This window comes from Nerophis lumbriciformis, linkage group LG02, assembly GCF_033978685.3.
Source record: "Nerophis lumbriciformis linkage group LG02, RoL_Nlum_v2.1, whole genome shotgun sequence".
NCBI classification, from domain to species: Eukaryota; Metazoa; Chordata; class Actinopteri; order Syngnathiformes; family Syngnathidae; genus Nerophis; species Nerophis lumbriciformis.
Window position 1 is genome coordinate 33,764,989 of NC_084549.2, and position 16,324 is coordinate 33,781,312.

Consider the following 16,324-nt stretch of genomic DNA (forward strand, 5'->3'; position numbering starts at 1 on the left):
AAAGTCATCTACAGGAGAGATTGGGGCGGGGGTCTTAAACGGTGGCATTGTTGTGTGTACACACGGATAAGGTTAGGTGTGATTTACCCTGGATAACCTTAGTGTAAACAGGACCTCAGTCATCATAGGATGTTTTAGAGGGGCTTTCTTCCTAACACTGAGGTATAGCACAGTATTTGTGTATTTTAAGATGCAGATGCTAAACAACTATAATTGCTCACAAGTGTGTGCAAACACTCCCTCCTTGTTCCCCTGAAGTTATGGAAGTGATGCTGAACAGTCCACTCTCTGTTTCTCTTTGCTATCGACCGATTGGCTGCAAATAATATGGACAAGATCTTGATTTGCATTTCCACATTCTTGAAGTGTTTCACCTGGGTGCACAACTGCAGTCAATTGAATCCATTCTACGTAGAGAAAATAGTTGTTGGTTTGTGGCTCAAGCTGTAAAATGAAGGAATGCTGACCTGCATTGGAATAATGTGCAGTATTTGGTTAAATGTGAGCCCGGGAAAGCTACTAAAATGTTTTTAATGGGCCTTTTGGAAGCACTGGTGAACCCGAGTGCAGCTCACCTCCCTCTCCCCACATAGCCAACCTCTCCACACCACAATATGTGGCATACAGTAAAATTATGGCCTAATTAAGTTGGGGGTGCTTAGGTTTCAGGGTCTAACTGCTGCTGCTCTTGGCCTGATACTATCTGCTCCGGTTGAGGGGAGCTCAGTGAAACATTTAGTCTTCACCAACCCCCCTCCCTGCCTCTTACAATCTATGGAGGCAGACTTTTTGGTGCCATGACGTCCGGAACCAGTAATGGACTGAATAGAGAATAATGAGCTCCTTAACATAAAATGAGATGCTGTGGTGTGAGCGGGTTTGGGATCATTTTAGTTCAATTGTAAGAATATTTAAGTACATAAACTTGTTTCAATGAGTGATATCACATGGTGCCTTTCTTCAATGGTTTCCGTCCAATGTGCAATAAAGCAAATGGACACGCTCAAACTTTAAGATTGTTTCCCCTGCAGCTGTGTTATAGAAAGAAACAAAACAATACTGTATTTAGATTTCAAAAGTTGAGGCAACAATTGTTTCATCCTCTCAAAGGGTGTTTTTCCGCAACCCCAAACACATCGGTTCAATTGTGACAGCGTTGTGATGGATTACAAACCGTTCTCTGCGCTGCGTCAGGAGGGGGAAAAAGGCGAGCGAGAGCCAAGCGGTCTCGGAAACAAGCTGAACACGACTAACAACGCCACCATTGACCATATGGTGGCACTTAGTGGAACTCATAATCAGCAGTATGTTGTTTAATTTCATATATGCCCACTTAAGTTATGTACACTCTCCTAATGGAGTTGGGATTTGTGCGGTAGTAAATATTTACAGCCCAGATAAAGAGTGAGATTAATGAGGCTTCCCAGGATGCTGCGTTGGGAAGTGTTGCTCGAAAGATGATGTAATTGTCTCCTATTGATTTCCGTTACTAGAAGACAGTGGCGCGCCGTGCGTTTCTCACCTAGGCCTTCAGTGATGTCCTACTTAGTTCGACTTCACTTCTCAAAATAGCGTAATTTATGTCACCACATGGACACGGCTGGAGATACTATACAGAAACACACTTGCACACTACTGGGTACTGAACACCCTCAACAGTGGACGAAACGGTCTATTTTTCGGCACATTTAACATTCAATAAACCTTCTTCAGCAATTAAAACATATCTTACGTGGTACTATCAAAATTAAAATAATTGTATAAAACAAATGAAACATGAACAAATTAAGAAATCAAATATTTGAACTCACAATTTGTAGCACCCATTTGACGCCGTATAAGCCAGTGGTACCGCTCGTAGTCAGTAGTTGGTCGTAGTTGATTAGTGTGAAAGTCGCGGGCAAACCATTTCTCCACCGTGTCGAACGACCTCGTCTCACAAGATGTAGTTTCTCTTAAGTATCCTTCTTGAAAATGGCCTTGCAAATATATATCTCCCACCTAATCAACATTTTGTTCTCCTTCTTTGTGAGTACAGGTGAGTTTTCTGTGGCTTTCTACGGCTCGTATGGCTCTGGTGCCACTTCCTGTTTTTGTAACTTGTGATTGGATACTCACTTGGGACTCCCAAGTGAGTATCCAATCACAGCGTAAGGCCAGCTAGAAGGCCTTACTGACAACAACTCGTGATCTGATTGGCTATGGCAATTGTCTATCCACTGTATGTGCCCATTCACTTACAGTGCACAGACACCAGCATTGTTGGCAGATTTGGTACAGCATGGCAACATAAGATAGCTGACTTCTGATTGGATACAAACTCTAAACTAAAAACAACCACATTGGAAGGAGCATAATATGACATGAAGAGAATATGAATAGTTTAGGGAATATATAGGGAATATTTAGGGAAAATAAATTAAACATTACTTTTATCTTTAATTATGATCATGATTTCTGGTTATGTTAGGCCAGCAGAGAGGGCCTTGCTGGCCCTGACGGCACACCACTGCTAGAAGAATCACCCAGTGAAAGCCCACTTCCATTTTTGATTTTCCAGGATGAAATGAATGAGTGCACGTCACATTATCTTCACATGTTGCCCAACACAGGACTTCGCTGAGGAACCTGGAGCTGTCGTATACGTTGTGAGTTTAAAGCTACCAAGTGGCTGATTCGCCACTCAGGTAACAGCAGCTTGATTCCTTGTTAGGGTATAAGGTGATCAATGGTCCGTTACATCAGATAAGCACCTGGCTGGGTGGCTGGATCACCTGATGGGGCCCCAACATGGACAACAATGCAGCTTCAGAGTCACCCAATGGCATCCCAAAATGAATAGGCAATTGTGGCTTGTGAGTTTAGCGGGCACGTTAGACAGTATTACTAAAGTTGTTGATAGATTATGTGCTATTGATCCCTCTGTGTGTGTGTGCAGTAGGGAAGTGTTGCATTATGGGGGAGAATACACATTGTTGATGGATGATAGGATAATCGTTAACACACAAGAAGTTGCATGTGAGCTTCAACAGCTGTGGTCACTAGTCCATATGTAGGACTCCATCGTGTACACATCTCATTCTGAATGGATTTTACCCTGCAATATCCATTATTTATTGTAATTTAGAGAGAACAATGCACAGTGTACAGTTGACACTGTCACATGCTACAAATGAGCCCCTGAGATTGCATATGCAACAGAGTTACTGCCCTGCATCTTTGCACATAATGTAGATTTATGCTCAAATTGCACCGATTTAAATGTTTTGACTTCAACGATGTACAATATACAGTATAAAAACACCAAAACACAGGTCAAGGAGACATCCCTGAAACAATACAATTAGGTGTTATGTACAGGGGGTTGTTTGGATGTGCGCATTTAAATAAACCCATCTACTACAATGTGCTATAATATCATAATTAGTACAGTTATTATCTATAAAAACTAGGGCTGTCATACTATTAAAATATTTAGCCGCGATTAATCTCACTTTGTTCATGGTTGAATCAAAATTAATTCCGATTAATCACAAATACATATCATTTTTAATTATCAATTAGTATAATGAATTGCTGTTTTGGGCAGTAGATGGCATCTTTGATCTAAGACACAACTTACATTTAACTAAAATGTTCTTTCTTTGCGCTCGACAAAAGAAAAGTAGTGAGAATAACTCCATGTTAAGAAACTCGGCTTCGGCTCCGCCATGATGTCTTGTTAGTAAACACAGACACGCGCCCCCGCCCCACACACACACACACTTTGCGCCTCTTCTCTTGTGACACAGGAAGAATCAGAAGGACGACACCGCAACTCTCTAATAAAACATACTCAGATCTTCTCAGTTTCTAGCCGATACTATATAAAAAATAACCTAAAATAACGCAGTAACGCATCATGTAGTAACGGTAACTGAGTTACTGAATATAAAAAATAACGGGTTAGACTACTCGTTACCGCCGAAAATAAAGGCGTTACAGTAACGTGTTACTTTGTAACGCGTTAGTCCCAACACTAGTGTGCCGTGAGATACAGTCTGGTGTGCCGTGCGAGATTATCTAGTTTCACCTATTTGGGTTAAAAATATTTTTTGCAAACCAGTTATTATAGTCTGCAAATTATGTGTTGTTGTTGAGTGTCGGTGCTGTCTAGAGCTCGACAGAGTAACTGTGTAAAACTGTTCCATATCAGTAGGTGGCAGCCGGTAGCTAATTGCTTTGTAGATGTCGGAAACAGAGGGAGGCAGTGTGCAGGTAAAAAGGGGTCTAATCCATCCATCCATCCATTTTCTACCTCTTGCTTAAACCAAAAATAAACAAAAGGTGAGTGCCCCTAAGAAAATGCATTGAAGCTTAGGGAAGGCTATGCAGAACAAAACTAAAACTGAACTGGCTACAAAGTAAACAAAAACAGACTGCTGGACGACAGCAAAGACTTACTGTGGAGCAAAGACGGTGTCCACAAAGTACGTCTGAACATGACATGACAATCAACAATGTCCCCACAAAGAAGGATAAAAACAACTGAAATCTTCTTGATTGCTAAAACAAAGTAGATGCGAGAAATATCGCTCAAAGGAAGACTTGAAACTGCTACAGGAAAATACTAAAACACTACACACAGGAAAACAGCAAAAAAGTCCAAATAAGTCACAGCATGATGTGACAGGTCGTGACAGTAAACCTACTTTGAGACAAGAGCTATAGTGATGCATGGTTGGTTATGGTTTAAAGTCATATCCAACAATTGCTACAACGACTTTTTACTGAGTTTTGTTTTTTAATGATTTCTGCTGGTGGTGTGCCTCCGGATTTTTTCAACGCAAAAAATGTGCCTAGGGTCAAAAAAGGTTGAAAAACACTTCCCTCGACAGATCATTTTCAAGTTACTATTAGAATGACTGGACAACGAGTTTGCTTAAAATAAATGTTTTTCTAAACATTATGATTTTTTAAACAGCTCTCGTTCATTCCAATGATGTCATCTCACCGTGATCAAAGATCAAATGTTATTTTCTTGCCGGGAGAACGACTTGACGGCTTTGGATCTAGGATTTCAATAATGTACACTTTTCCGATTGATATTTTCCTGCTTGTGGCTCAACAGTAAGTGAACGCCATGCATTTTCTCATGTTACGGAATGGACTGAGCGTCATAAAGGAGTCAGGACGCATGCACGTTAATAGTGCGTTAAAACAATTTGCGTCTTAAAGGGGACTTAAAGTTAACGCGTTATCTCGCTAACTTTGACAGCCCGAATAAGAACATAGCACATGTTTAAAGCTTGTTAAATATTCATTGAAATAACATTAATTGCGAGAGTAAAGTGGATTTAATTTTGTATTCCTAATTATTGTAGAGTTGTAGAGTCCGGGCTGTTAAAGTTAAGGAGTTTTGTGATTTCATACTGTGAGTGCACCACAGGGCTAGTGACGGTGTGTTTGTGTGTGTGTCGGCAGGGTGTCTGAAAATGAGGACAGTTCATCTCGTTGTTGTTTTGACTTTGTTATTAAATAGAAAGTTGATCCATCACCCCCCTGTTGTATTTGTTTGATATACTGTACTGTATAGCGCTTTACCTTGCGTCACCTTGCTTGTCAATTTGAATGAACAAGTAGTGAATGTACGGTGCTTTTGTTTTTTACGATTTGAAACCAAGGTCAACATTCATTTATTGGTCATCATGGAGTTTTAGAGTGAGCGGCCTGAACGGAGGATGTCAAATTGGCTACTGTTTTTAAAAAAATGTTAGGTGGGTGAAATCTGTAAAACACATTCTCTCTCCGCTTACACAATTCTTCTTCACATGCGGTACATTTAACTGTGCATATATGATCTCATTTCTTCTCATTTATCATTCTTCTTTTAAACAACTCATTCCATGCATTTAGGCAAGTGTGGATAAGGAGTGTCTGTGTTTACAGTCTTTCCATATGTACGTACCTCCTGCCATTGTGGCTATGATAATGACAGGCATGCATATTTATATACATTCTTCTTGGTGGCCATTACATCATGCTTTGACACCACACACTCACTGTAGACGTAGTGCAATATCAAACATGGACCACCTTCACTTCTGCATGAAAAAAAATGTCCATGAATGAATTTATTAGTTATACATTTGCACACTAATGTCTAATACATCTTTTCAACCTGTTTTTGATTTGATATTGTTGCATAGTACTGTTGTGGGATACAATAGTCAAGTTGTAAATTGGAGTGTCTGTTTGCCTAAGCCGGGGGTCAGCAACAATGCGGCTCTTTAGCACCGCTCTAGTGGCTCCCTGGAGCATTTTTAAAAAATGATTGAAAATGGAAAAAGATGGGGGGTAAAAATAATTTTTTTGTTTTAGTATGGTTTTTGTTCGAGGGCAAACATGACACAAACCTTCCCAATTGTTAGAAAGCCCATTGTTTAATATGAGTATTTGGTGAACATCGTTTTGTCCTATTCATTTCGGCGGTTCTTGAACTCACTATAGTGTGGACTGTGACGCAACAGTGTGTTTGTCTCATTTTGTCCACCAAACGTTTCACGCTCTGCGTGAATGCACAAAGGTGAGCTTTGTTGATGTTAATGACTTGTTGGAGTGCTAATCAGGCTATTTAGGCTAGCTGTATGTACATATTGCATCATTATGCCTCATTTGTAGGTATATTTGAGCTAATTTAATATCCTTTATTTTTATCCTCTTCATATATAATTTAGTTTTGCATGTCTCATGACACATTATCTGTATGTAATATTGGCTACATTTCAGATAGTTGTTTGTGTGCCATGTTGTTCCAGACCACAGCAAACGTTACCCAGCTTGCCAAAGATTGTAATAAATCCATTAGAAGAAGACAGCCTGCCGTTTCCTTTAACTTGGACACACACATCTATACCTTTGGCCATTAAAAGCCAGTCATTTCCAAGAGTTATATCACCTTCTGAGTAGCCTCTGATTTACTAATGGTTTCTAATGTTGAAAAAATGTTTAGAATAAATATTAGATTTCAATATTTCTGTCAACGAAGATTTGCTTCAGCCTGCGACACATAGTCATTTTGATAGTAGGCTAATTTAGCTAATATAGACACATCATGAGTTTCCTTCATTATAACACCTAAATAAGACTTTTGAAGTCATTTTGATAGTAGGCTAATATAGACGCTTAATGTGTTGCCTTCATTATAACACTTTTTATTTTTTGCGGCTCAGGACAGATTAGTTTTTTGTATTTTCGGTCCAATATGGCTCTTTCAACATTTTGGGTTGCTGACCCCTGGCCTAAGCCAAGGGCCATGTAGGTCCGGGACCTGTGAGTGAGTTTATTCATTCTAAGATAAGTGTTGGGAGACCTTTACCAGCAGGAAACACCAAATCCAGATGACTACGAACCAAGACAGACATGTTGCTTTGGGAACTTAAGTCAAATGGGATGATCAAAGGAGACCATCCCTTCTTGACCCTAGCAGAACAATGATATTCTGTCAGGGGAAAAAAGAGGGAGGCATAACTTCTTGAGCACATCCAAGATGTTTTTCCTTCTCGATCAATCACACTGATAAAAAGATTTAAAACAGTAAACCAAAAAAATCACAGTGGCTCTGAGGTTTTTGTTTCACGTATGGGGAGGCGAAGGTGTGCGCACCGCCCCGGGCTCGTTAGAAGACAGTGGTGTCATGGAGTGGGCCTCACTTTGCATCCCTTTACATGATGTCCTTTTAGCCCTCAGGCAGATGTATCTCAGCACCCACAGACAATAACAGGTCTCACGAATGTCTAAAGGCTTGTCAACTTGAGATTTTGTGCAAACTCACAAAGCCAAAGAGCAGCTGACCACGTGTGAAGAGGGAAATAAGCTCTAATGAAGACAAAGGAGCTTAAAGTACAAGTTAACACAGAAACTTGAGCTTTAGTGTTGATAAACTGCTGCCAGCACCACCCTGAACAACATTGTACACTTATCACCTTGTGCCGACCATATTTCATTAAAAGACCCAGATGACCAAAATTTCACAAATAAGTTTTCTTTCTGTAGTTTTTGCTCCTGAACATGAATCTGGCAGTCATTTCCAATATCAATTCGTTTTTGAGAATGGGTAGATAACTGGGTATATACTCGCTCCCCTTTGGTGTGACGTCATCTGCAGAACTGGAGCCTATTTCCCCGCATAGACAGTGTGGATAAAGGCATGCAAATTATTATTTTGACATGTTGGTTTGGTTTGCATTTCCTTTGGAAATCGAGGTCCCAGAGTCTGGAGGAAGACAGGAGAGGCACAGGATCCACGTTGCCTGAAGTCTAGTGTAAAGTTTCCACCATCAGTGATGGTTTGGGGTGCCATGTCATCTGCTGGTGTCGGTCCACTCTGTTCCCTGAGATCCAGGGTCAACGCAGCCGTCTACCAGCAAGTTTTAGAGCACTTCATGCTTCCTGCTGCTGACCTGCTCTATGGAGATGGAGATTTCAAGTTCCAACAGGACTTGGCGCCTGCACACAGCGCAAAATCTACCCGTGCCTGGTTTACGGACCATGGTATTTCTGTTCTAAATTGGCCCGCCAACTCCCCTGACCTTAGCCCCATAGAAAATCTGTGGGGTATTGTGAAAAGGAAGTTGCAGAATGCCAGACCCAAAAACGCAGAAGAGTTGAAGGCCACTATCAGAGCAACCTGGGCTCTCATAACACCTGAGCAGTGCCAGAAACTCATCGACTCCATACCACGCCGCATTAACGCAGTAATTGAGGCAAAAGGAGCTCCAACCAAGTATTGAGTATTGTACATGCTCATATTTTTCATTTTCATACTTTTCAGTTGGCCAACATTTCTAAAAATCCCTTTTTTGTATTAGCCTTAAGTAATATTCTAATTTTGTGACACACGGAATTTTGGATTTTCATTTGTTGCCACTTCAAATCATCAAAATTAAATGAAGTAAACATTTGAATGCATCAGTCTGTGTGCAATGAATAAATATAATGTACAAGTTACACCTTTTGAATGCAATTACTGAAATAAATCAAGTTTTTCAAAATATTCTAATTTACTGGCTTTTACCTGTATATATATATATATATATATATATATATATATATATATATATATATATATATATATATATACACATAAGAAATACTTTAATTTCAGTGAATTCTAGCTATAAATATACTCCTCCCCCCTTAACCCCGCCCCGCGCCCCCCGACCCCAAACCCGACCCCCAATCTCCCGAATTAGGAGGTCTCAAGGTTGGCAAGTATGCCTGCACTTGCCTGTGAATTGTTTGGCTTGTACGGAGAGAGTGTGAACCAGGGTGCCGTCACTTCTGTTGACCGCAAAAGGACCGCAAATCAATGTGCATGTAATGTATTGTATTTACTCAAAGGTAAAATAAATCACCCTTAAAACGCCAGTAGTGACTTCATGTTGCATCCTTGGACCCAGCGTGTCAGACAGAGCCCTGCTTTCCACTCCCAATGATTAATTAGTTTCTGATAGTCACACAACATTAATATGTATGGCGTCTTTTTATAAATTGCATATCTAAATGGCAGAAAAAATTATCAAACTTTACAAAAGCCCAGGGCCCGCCCTTTGCTTGGGTCCCCGGTGCAACATCCGCACTGTTCCCAAACTGTTCTTGTAAGGTTGGAAGCATAAAATTGTAAATTTTTCCTTCCTCCACTTAAACTCAGTGAACATCCGCTTATCTTCTCCATTTGGTCAGAAGTCAGTAAAACAGCACAAGCTGTTATCATCATCATCCAGGTACTGTGGAGTACAGCAGGCCGTTTATCACCGAGCCTTACTTTAAGCACCGTGTTAAATGCAGCGTATCACAAAGTAAGGTGTGTTGACTGTATGACTAAGTGGCTCTCTGCAAATACTTCTGTTTTTATCACTTTCTGCAGCAGAATTGATCAGACTAAGTGCTACCTCACCCTGCAGACCATCACACTTCTTCTGGAGAGTTAAGCATGGAAGCATGTGTTACTATGCTGCTTGGATCGGTTTCAGGTCAGTGCATGAAAATATATTTGATGAGGCTAAGGTAAACACTAAAAACATTTTCCTATTCACTACAACCACTACTAAAATAATGTATATATTTATTTCATAAAATGAATAGTAAAGATCCTTCAGAATGTCACACTTGAATACAAAATATTTAGGTTTAAACACGCAAACAAAGAAGACAAATTATATTTTTCATCGCCCAAATTAGTCACCTATTCTTTGTCCTAGATCACATAGAACATGCTTTTCACTTACTAAAGACAATATTCTCATATACACCAGCAAGACACAAATAAGCATTGAGATTTGTTTTTTTTAGACTTAGACTTAGACTTCCTTTTATTGTCATTCAAATTTTAACTTTACATTACAGATAAGAACAAAATTTCGCTGCATTAGCTTGTTGTAGTTTAGGATAAAAGAACAATAATGTGCAGATATAAATAAATAGATTACTGTACAGATAAATATATTGCACTTTTTCATATATATGTATGTTATATTGTTTTTATATTCCAGCGAGTTAATCCATTTTTGAGGGAATTATTATGATGCGTTCAAGAGTCTGATGGCCTGAGGGAAGAAGCTGTTACAGAACCTGGAGGTTCTGCTACAGAGGCTGTGGAACCTCTTTCTAGAGTCCAGCGGTGAAAACAGTCCTTAGTGGGGGTGGGAGGAGTCTCTACAGAATTTCTGAGCCCTGGTCAGGCAGCGGCTTTTTGTGATTTCCTTGATAGGAGGAAAACGAGTCCTGATGATCTTTTCTGCCGTCCTCACCACTCTCTGCAGAGACTTCCAGTCTGAGGCACTGCAGGCTCCAGTCCAGACAGAGATCAGTTGGTCAGTAGGCTCTCTATAGTGCCTCTGTGTAATGTGGTGAGAATAGGAGGAGGGAGCTGTGCTCTTTTCATCCGACGCAAAAAGTGCATGCGCTGCTGAGCTCTTTTTACAAGAGCTCCAGTGTGTAGGGACCAGGTGATGTTGTCAGTTATCTGCACCCCCAGGAACTTGGTGCTGCTTACGATCTCCACTGCTGTGCCATTGAAGAAGAGTGTAGTGTGGCTGGACTGGTGCCTCTTCAAGTCGACGATAATCTCCTTGGTCTTGTTGACACTGAAAGCAGGATGGAAGGAAGCGGAGATGATCGCAATGTTATTTCTGTATAAAATGCCAGGATTACCAAATTACCATTTTTTTTCAAATACACTGTGTGGGTTTTAGTGTCACTGTCAAAATACACATTACCTCACTAAACAAAGAATGTTAGATATCAAGGCTGCCTTGTTGTTAAAAGGCCTCTCTAATGCTAATAACATTACACTTTTTCCATAATTCTGGACCTAAAAATAATGTCTACAGGTAAAAGAACCTATGGGAAATCAGAGAAATAAGAGCAGACCTGGCGCTCAAAAACGAGAGAAAAAGATAATAAGCTGCTAGTCCTCAATTTTGTGTACTCTTCTGCTGATGCTTTCCTCAAGATCCTTAAGGAAATGCTGGAAGAGGAGATGGAAGAGCAGGGAAGTTGGGGAAATTGCAATTAATTCCTGTTTATAATGTGACAAAAACATGCCTTTTGAATGCAATTACTGAAATAAATCAAGTTTTTCAAAATATTCTAATTTACTGGCTTTTACCTGTATATATAGTACAGTACACAGTAATGAAAACGCAGTTGTTCTACTAACTGAACTGTACTTGCTGCTTACTTAAAAAAAAAAAATAACACTTACCTTTCAGTATTTGAGTAGCCTTTGTTCTGCCATTTGAGTACTGGCGAGCGATGTCTGAATCCGGGAACATATCCTTCACGGATTTGTTGAAAACATCCGCAAATGAGAACGGGATGCTACTTGCAAGGTGGCCCATAATACTGCGTTGCCGCCGCCTTGTGCTTCTCTGACCGTTCATGAGTGACTATATCCATTCGGCCACTGTGTTATGGGTTATAGATAAAACTATGGATAACAGAGACATATATAATAGTCTCCTTTTCAGGTGAGAGGACGCTAAAGGCAGTGCCTTTAAGGCACGCCCCCAATATTGTTTGTCCGGCTGGAAATTTTGGACATTACTACTTGCCGTAGTTTTGAAGCAATGCATGATGGGAATCCGGATGTTGTGTGTCAGTGTATTAACGTGCCGGCTGGTATAAACACACGCTGAGAAATACCTACTTTATGGGTTATAGATAAACCTATGGAAAACGAAGACATATATAATAGTTTCCCTTTCAGGTGAGAGACGACGCTAAAGGCAGTGCCTTTAAGGCACGCCCCCAATAATGTTGTCCGGCTGGAAATCGGGAGGAATTCGGGAGAATGGTTGTCCCGGGAGATTTTCGGGAGAAAAATTTGTGAGTCTCCCGGAAAATTCGGGAGGGTTGGCAAGTAAGGGTGCAGGTGTTATTCATTCAGCAATCATTCAGCCCCACACACACTCTGCCCACACACCCACACACACACGTAGCCACACCCACTATCCCTGGTGACAAGTGAGAAACAAATTCCTGCCTCTACAATTAATATATAATTAATATAGCCGTGAAAGTTCAATAATAAGGTTGCTTAAATCAAATCAAGAATGTCCGAGACCTACACGAAATGCACCCCCTATCAAAGACACAAAATGGTTTGTTCCACCTGCATAAAGCAAATCGAGCTTTGAACATTACACTCAACACAGACGTCACAACAACATCAAAGCTCACTTTTAATCATTCACACACAGCACCAGCATTTTTGAAGCAAGGATGAGGCAATAGAAGAAATATAAACATATATTAAATGTATCTGTGGCAGCAGAGAAGAGAGTAATGTACAAAGTTCATATTGAACATAACTATGGTGCTTTCAAAGACCCCCGATTTAAAAAGGGGTCATATTCTGATTTTACAGGCCATCTTCAAGTCACTTTCTGACCGCTTCTGTAGATTGCGCTGGTTTGTGGGCGGTCTTATTTACGTGCCGAAGCCCACCTGCAAGCCAAGCCCCCTTTGACTGCGTCTTCTTCAGCCATGTTGTACTTTTTAGCACTTCCAATTCGAGTCTAATGACAGATATAAGTTATAATACTATATTATATATATATATATATATATATATATATATATATATATATATATATATATATATATATATATATATATATATATATATATATATATACAATATTAAATAATATACTATATAATAGTGTAATAATCAAAATATGATATAATATAATAATAATAATATATCAGTATATCTTATACACTGTATATATAATATGTAAATATTATATATATGTTATATTTTATATTGCTACTATGGTACATTTTTAGTCTACTTTATACCTGCATTATCCTTTCCATCCTTACCCTTTCCATCCTTTGAAACTGAGCTACTTTGTGGAACAATTTCCCTTGTGGATCAATAAAGTTTGCCTAAGTAGCCTAAGTCTAAGTCTAAGTCTACGAACTACAAGCTAATTTTTATTAGAAATGGCAAAAGCTGGGGATTTTAGCATGCACGCGCATGTACGAGCCAGTCTGCCCCACAACAAGAGGATAGAGAAAAGGAAGGAATTTACAGACAACAGTGTTGGACTAATTTTATTGATGTTGTACTTCATTATCTTACATGTTCTGTATTGGGGCTCTAGCTTATAAGCTATTACAGCTTCCTGGGAGTTTCCCTTTTACACGTACAAATCATATACAATTGTTAAGTGCATTTTATATTGTTTTGTAAATAAAGAGAATTGAATTTTGAATCTTCAACTATAATGGCGGACTCTCGTAAAGCTCTTCAGGTAAACCTCTACCAAAAACGTCACTAAAGTCTCAAATCCCAAACGGCTCATTTGGAGCGAATTTGGAATAAAGCAAGATTGTTTTATGAATATCTCTGCCATACCTCCATGGTTTGATTTCAAATTTTCTAGACTACTGGAGATCCCAAATACACAAAAACAGATAAGAAACGTTGGTTTTCCATAATAGGACCCCTTTAAGTTACTAAGGTGTAACTAGTTTTTAAGGACAGGTAGACTTAACTCCCAGATTATGCACTAACAATAATATGTTCAAAATAATAATGATGTGGTATTGTAATATTATCCACTGATGATAATTATATGTTAATGAGCTAAATTTACACTTGACTTATATATTTAAAGGAGAACTGCACTTTTTTTTTTTTTTAGAATTTAGCTAGCAAAAGTCAGCTAAAAATGAAGGTAATTTGATGTACTCGATTCCACCTATAAATCGCACTAAAAACATCAAAAAACCTCCATCAATGTTTTATATGCATGCTATAAGTATATACGTCATATCGTTACAGGCACATTCATAATAACAAGTAATATTTTTGTATTTTTGTTATTTTAAGCATACGGCGGCACATTAATTTCACAGATGCACCACAACGTTCGCTATTTTCTTCAACAACAACCACTACTAATCATGACAGACTTCATGAGAGCCAACGACTATTTTTAGACAAACGATGCAAAACCTTATTTTATCAACCAGAATTAAAGAAGGATGAGCTCCCAAGTTTTAGAAACAGAGTGTAAAACAGATCCAGGAAGTAGCATTAAATGCTAAAAAAGTAATAAAAACTAAAAACATAATAAAACAATCACTTACTGTACAATGCCTGCTCTCACTACGACAGTTGGGATGTTTATATCTGCCCGTTTACTGTAAATGAAGACTTAATCTGAATTCCCCCGCAGGGTAGGATGGGGGGCCCTTTGAAAGTCTGTGGTTGAAATGTTATCACTCCATTCGTTAGGACCAATAAGACACCAATAAGACAGCACTACTGACTACAAAAAACAAAAATCACTGAAATATTGAGTCTATTTATTTCATACCCTGACTTCCATATTGGCTGTTTTGAAGGAAAGTCAACATGCAAACTCACTGAAGTCTTTCTGCAACATGACGTACATATTCATTTAACCCAACTAAGCAAATCCTCAGCCAGAAAATCATATTCACACTTCACCGCGTGCCTTTTAAAAGAATGTTCTTATCACGGTGTGTGAATTATGATGTTTAATCACAAGATTTAAGGAGTAGGAGTCAAAGCATCAGATTTATGTTCCCGTGGCTTAACTTTTCTAAGTTATGAGAGGGAAAAATTGAGTCGATTTTCTTTAATGTGTCTTTTTGAGAGACTATTACTTAAGATTTACAATAAGAAAAAAAAACACGAGAGCACTGCAAATGTAACTCAATTCCTCAGGCTAAGCAGAGTTAAGACGGTTGTTACATTCTCTCTCTCTCTCTCTCTCTCTCTCTCTCTCTCTCTCTCTCTCTCTCTCTCTCTCTCTCTCTCTCTATGTCCACTACTTGCTGTACATATCCTACCAAGTCAGACCTAAACTGTTTCAATATCCATTTCTCTGTTCTCAATTGTTGATGACTGATGATAACAACCAAACCTACCCCCCCCCCTCCACACCCCAAATTGTAAATAATGTAAATAATTCAATGTATACACCCTGATGATTATCTTGTGTGATGACTGTATTTTGATGATAGTATATATGATAGTATATATCTGTATTATGAAGCAATTTAAGTGGACCCCGACTTAAACAAGTTGAAAAACGTATTCAGGTGTTACCATTTAGTGGTCAATTGTACGGAATATGTACTTCACTGTGCAACCTACTAATAAAAGTAAAAAACCTGAAGCTAACAAGATTTTAAAGAACAATACTTTCTTCTTTCTGCTCAGTAGAATATGATTTATAGTTTTTTATTCTGCTCTTAGCAGAATTTTATTTTGAGGAATTGCCCCAATTTTTGTATTTATGTGAAATGAACGGGACAAGCGGTAGAAAATGGATGCATGGATGGAATTTTACCCTTTTTTGATCAAACTTGAAGTAAACTTGAAACATATTTTGTACTAAAACAAATTCATGGGAGAGAAATTGTTAGATAATGTGTCTATGAATGTTCTTATTATTAACTGTATCCACTGTATCACCCGAGATTTAGTCTAGCGGCTGATGAAGCTTACTCGGATGAGAGAAGAAACGTCTTCTATGACAAACCAAACAGTCCAGTTGCTGTCGATTGAATGCCCGGGTGTAAGATACCGTAAATTCCAGACTATAAGCCACTACTTTTTTCCTATGTTTTGAACTCTGCGGCTTATAAAACTTTGCGGCTAATTTAGGGATTTTTTTTCTCTGCTAACGGCCATAATGTTTTGTCTTAAATAGTTATCATTAAACCCAAACAGCGACACTGAAATGGTGTGTTATTGTTTGTGCTATGGCGCCATCTTTTGGATGAGTTCACTCAC